The sequence below is a fragment of the Sciurus carolinensis genome, chromosome 6, assembly GCF_902686445.1.
Source record: "Sciurus carolinensis chromosome 6, mSciCar1.2, whole genome shotgun sequence".
NCBI classification, from domain to species: Eukaryota; Metazoa; Chordata; class Mammalia; order Rodentia; family Sciuridae; genus Sciurus; species Sciurus carolinensis.
The window spans coordinates 122,249,652-122,255,651 of NC_062218.1; positions in this window are offsets into that span (position 1 = coordinate 122,249,652).

Below are 6,000 nucleotides of genomic sequence, written 5' to 3' on the forward strand. Positions count from 1 at the left end.
TAAAGGGAAAAACAAAAAATAATAAATTAAAAATAATAAATGGAACACTACTCACCGATCTTGAGGAAATTAAAAGAATCATAATAGAACTTATTAAAGGTTCTGTATAAACTTTTTTAAAACTGGGTTACACAGATTATTTTCTGTAAGAATGAACCACAATTGACCACTCAAGCATATGACCCAAACTTCAACATAAATGGTTTAACACTAAAATTTTTATGAGTTTACATAATAAATGATTCTGATATTGTATTGTATCACAGGAAAAGAACAAAATCTTTAGACTTTTTTTCTTTTTGTGTGTTTTTTTTCTGGTATTGTGGATCAAACCCAGGAGCATTCTACCTTTGAGCTCCATCCTCAGACCTTTATTTTGAGAGAGCTCCTAAGTTGCTGGCTAAACTCAAACTCAAATTTTCAATCCTCCTGCCTCAGTCTTGGTCGTCAAAGGGATTCCAAGTGGGCACCACCATGCCCAGCTCATACTTTTCTTTTGATATCACATGAACACTAATATGTGATGTGATAATAAATACACTATAGATAAGTATTGAACAGTTTCACAAATGAATATTGATTTTTCACTCCAACTTTTTCAAATGGAAATACAGAAGTCAGTGGTACATATGAATAACTCATTAAGAACATAAGAAGCATATGACCAAAATACAAATTTTGCTCAAAAATAGGAAGTTTATTAATGTAATATATGATATGAATAAGTCAGATGAAAGAAAACAAATTCCTCTCAATGTCAATCAGATGTTTATCAAAATTTAAAAATATATTTTTGATTTAGCAAAAACAAAATGAGTAGACTAGAAGTAGAGGACTAAATCCATAGCCCAGTAAAATATGCAGATTTTAACCAAACTTATCATAATTTTTTACAATGAAAAATTGGAACTACTCTATGGAAGTCAGAACCAAAAAAGTTAAAAGGGGAAGAAAGGAGGCAGGTCAGGATGTTAACTTATTACCACTTGCTAGTTAACCCTGTCAGGGAAGTACTAAGATGATAAGCGTTTGCTATTTTTTTCAGCTTCCTGTTATGTGATGATAGAGATCACACCACTGCTACAGCCAGTTTCTCACTTTCCTGGTCCTTGTGGTCAATTGAAAAAAAAAATGCATGTGAATTAGTCTGGAGATTGCAATTCAAAGAAGCAAAAAGAAGGGAAAATTAACAAGATGAATGTGCAGACAGTGGCAACAAGCTAGCAATTCCAGGTTTAGAAGTGCTGTGCCAAGTCCTGGAGGTATTGATGGTATACAGTGGTGGCAGGGCTATCACTAAAAGGATGGCTTGGCATGATTTTCATTTGTTTCTTGCTCACAGTCCTTTGTTAATCTTCCAACTAATTCCTTGTCAGAACTCCTTTTTAGATTAAAGGAATCAGAATCAGGTATTATTGCTTCACTTAAGGACCCTGATTGCCGGAACTAGCCAGCACAAACTGATGATAGAAAATATTGAAGTGACAATATTGAATTGAAAGACAAAAGCCAGTAAAGACTATAAGATGATGCAATTGTCTATTTAGCAATCTTAAGAGACATCTGAAATAAATTAGAAAGAATAGAGATCATTAAGATGTAATCATATTCATATGTAAAACTGATTCAACATACTCTGATAGAAGAGAATAGCCCATTTGTGATGGTACTCAGAGAAAAAAAAAACAATACTTTGAAATAAATACAACAATGTGTAAGACCTATATGGGAAATGTATACAAAAATATACTACATAATATAAAATTAATACCAGTGGCTCAGGAGGCTGATGCAGGAGATCACAAGTTCAAAGCCAGCCTCAGCAATTTAGCTTTAGCAAAGTGAAACCCTGTCACAAATTTAAAAAATAAAAGGGGCTGGGAATTTGGCTTAGTGGTTAAACACCCTGGGTTCAATCCCTGGTACTGATAAATAGATAAATAAATATTATATTTAAGTAAATGGAAAGACATGATGTTTTGAATAAAAAGACTACAAACACATTAATTCATTCCAAACTATTACATGTATGAAACGTGGTTAAATAATGAAAAGTAAAATGTGATCATGTTCCCATTTTAAGAGGCCAAAATATCTCTAATCATCCTGAGAAAATAAGATTGATCAAAAGCAAACAATCCTACTAGATAATAAAATATTACACAAGTATTAAAACCTTTGGCATATTAAAATATTAAATCCACCTTATATCGACATAGTAAAGTACTTTGGAGCTGCAGGAATAAAAAGTGCTTGTACGGAACAGAATAGAGGCCAAAATAAATTCTAATAAATATGGGATTTTGGATTACTAAGAATGCAAACCAGTGGGGAAAAGAGATTGAAGGACTAACTCACTGACTGGTCTCTGAACAATAGGCTCCACTGGAAATCGTGGGAATCAAATCTTTTCTTCATGCCTTAGACTTGTGGTTCTGCCATAGCTGGGAAGGGCTGCCAAAACACCTCAGGCTGGGTGGCTTGAATGACAGTGATGTATTTTCCCACAGTTTTGGAAAATGGAAGTTCAAGAACAAGGTGATCATAGGATGATTTCTTCTGAGGCCTCTCTGGTTTGAAGATGGACCTCTTCCTTGAGTTTCTTTGTAAGGCCTCCCCTAACCTCCTAATCTTCTCTCCTTAAAAAGATGATAGTCTCACTGGATTAGGGCCTACCCTACTGACTTCATTTTGGTTTAATTGCCTCTTTAAAGGCCATGTCTCAAAATACCTTTGAGATGTTGTAAGGTTGTAGGTATTAGGACTTTGAAAAATGAATTTTGGGAGATCACAATTCTGTCTACTGGTTTCCCAAGTCAATCAGTCAGACCAGCAGAAATCTTAAAGCTCAGCCAGAAACTCTGAAGTGAGAACCACCTATCTATAGTTTAAGAAGACTGCCAAGTGATTCTGATGCATTCTAAAGTTTAAAAACCACTTCTTGAACAGTAAAATTTCCAAATTGTTCAAATTTGGACATAAGCAAAATTCTAAGAGTTTATACTGGGTTAAATAAGTGACTCCAAAATTCTTGTCTACTCAGAACCTTGGGTCTATGGAAATAGGTTGTTTGCAGATGTAATTAGTTAAATTAAAATGAGGTTGTACTACATTAAAGTGGATCCTAATCCAATGCTTGGTGTTCTTCTGGAAGAAACTAAAAAGAAGAACAAAGGCCATGTCATGATGGAGGCAGTAGGTGGACAATACATCTACCAGCAAAGAACATCAAGGAGACTTTTGGCAGCCAGCAGAAGCCAGGAGGAAATGAGGAAAGCTCTTCCCCTAGAGCCTACCAGAGAGTGAGTTCCTCCAGCATTTTGACTTCAGGATGCCTTCTCTCCAGAACCCAGAGAGCAAACTTCTGTTACCACAGGCATCTGGTGCCTTGTTTCAGCAGCCCTAGGAAACTAATGGAGTGGTCTATGAAATTTGAATTCATTGTTTTTGAATGGAAAAAGTGTTTTCCAAAATGGTACAGACATCATTACCCTTATGTACATGTGTGATTACACAAATGGTATGAATCTACATCATGCACATGTATGAAATGTGGTTAAATGAGAAGTTGTACCCCATTTGTGTACAATGAATCAAAATGCAGTTTGTAAAAATAAAAATTTTTTTAATTAAATAAAATAAAAAGTAAAAAAATACATAGGACATAAAACCTAGAAAATAAGAATATTCCTCATAGTAAGTAAAATGCAGTATCAAAAGACAAATAATAAATTAGAAAATATATTGGTAATACACAGGACAATAGGTCACTTTCTGCTGAGTTCAGTGACACACGCCTGTAATCCCAGTGACTTGGGAGGCTAAGGCAGGAGGATCACAAATTCAAGTCCAGCTTGGGCGGCATAGGAAGATGCTGTCTCAAAATAAAAAACAAAAAGAACTGGGGTTGTAGCTCAGTGGTAGAGCACTCCTGGGTTCAATCTCTAGTACCAAAAAGAAGGAGTAGGAGGAAAAAGTGAAAGAGAAGGAGGAAGAGGAAAAGGAAGAAAAAGAAGGAGGAAAAGAAGTCACTGCTTGGTTTACAAATGGCTATAGAATTAAATAAGAAAAGTTACAATTGGAAAAAATGGTGACATGTGAAAAGATACCTTATAGAATCAAGAATAACATCATGCCAACAAAGTCTTAATATATGGTTAATGGCAATATTAAGTCAATGGAAATTAAAACAATACAAACTTTTCCTGAATCAAAATGATACCTAAAGTTATAATATTCATTGCTAGCAAGTTTTGGAGATATAGGGTAACCTTTGTATTCTTGGTGGAAAATAAACTATATTCTTTTCATAATTAATAATATCTATTTGATTTTTAAATATATGTAGCAATGCCAAGCCTAAAAATTTAAACAATGATTTCAAGATGTTTGTGAAAGAATATTTCTTGCCGGATTGTTTTCCAAGAAAAATATGAAAACCTGTAAACAACCTATACATCCACCTACGTCATGCTAAGGAATTTAATTATGAGGTTTCCAAACTAAGGAATAATGAGCAAGCATCAAAATGATGGGATCAATTTCCCCATATTACTATGGAAAACCATTCAATGTTTTAATTAATGAATTCATACAGGGATAGAAAAGTGATGTTTCCTTAATTCTGTTTGCATAAGTAAACTAGGATATGAAATGTTTTTTCTGGAAGAAATCATAGGGAGTGATTAGCAGTGAATATTTTTGATAACAGGGTTTGGGGGTATGAGAAAAGAGGTGCCTTTCTTCACATAGGTCCTTCTATTTGGTTTTCCTATTGTAAGCATAACTATTTAGAAATACACAAAACTGACATAAATATCATGGCAATTTTTATTATTTGGATGGTGTGATTAGGGGTTATTTTAATTTTTATAATAATTTTCTATACTAAAAAATTTTAATTGCAAAAACATATGATGAAATTAACTTTTCATTTAATTGCCTAATGAAGTTAAAAATAAAAAAGCAACATTGGCTAATTTCCTACTATCTATTTCCGCATACTCATCAATATAATATAAAATACTGATTTAATATTGGCAGTTGTTATGTTGTGATGATAGGGATTGAGTCCATGGCTTCATGCATATTAGGCAAATGCTCTGCCATTTCACAACTGAGCTGACTCTGAATCAACTTCCCTTCTGCAATTTTGTCACTATCAACTAATCTTGAAGTCATTCTCTGGCAGATTTCTGTCTCACCCCCCATTGAGATGAGAGGAGTTAAGCTGAAGAAATAAAACTTCTTCATAAGTCTCTCGTTTAATAATCAAGGGGCAAGAATTTTACATGATATAAAGAAATAAAATAATCACTAGCCCAACAGACATTTATCGTAGAATTTCAAGACACCCATTTTGAAATGTGGCACCGTTGGTGGCCTGTGACAGTAAACAATTATGGGCGATTTGGAATCTTGAATTTTCAAACAGAGACTGTCCCTATTATCCTTCACTCTAACATTCTCTGTCAAGCAAGGTGGGAAAAGATGTGAGGAAGGAAGGATGTTTAGATAATTCAAGGTAAATAATTTGCTTCACATCATACTTGATGGATGGTAGCCTCTTGGTCAGGGGCTCTGTCTCTAAATCCCAGTGCCACTGCGAATCAATTTATCACCTGTGGCAACTCAGCTTCTTTGTGTTTCAGTTTTCCAATCTAAGTGCTGGACAATATAGTACCAACCTCTTCACAGGGATGTTGTGTATATTAAGTAAACTGATGCAAGTGCTTAGTACAGGGTCAGAGAGGAAGAAAGTCAGCATTTTTCTTCAAACATTGACCATAAAAATTATCAAAAATATACATAGAATCCAGGTTTTAATAATTGGGAGTTATATTAAATGAAACAAATATCACAAACAAGTCCAAAGGATCATGCCTTTAAACTGCATTGTAGATGACTATGGGTTTGGAGTAAAAATGACTATTTCAAAAAGAACAGACATGCACATTTACATTATGCTATAAAAATCATAGATTTTCTATGTATTAGATC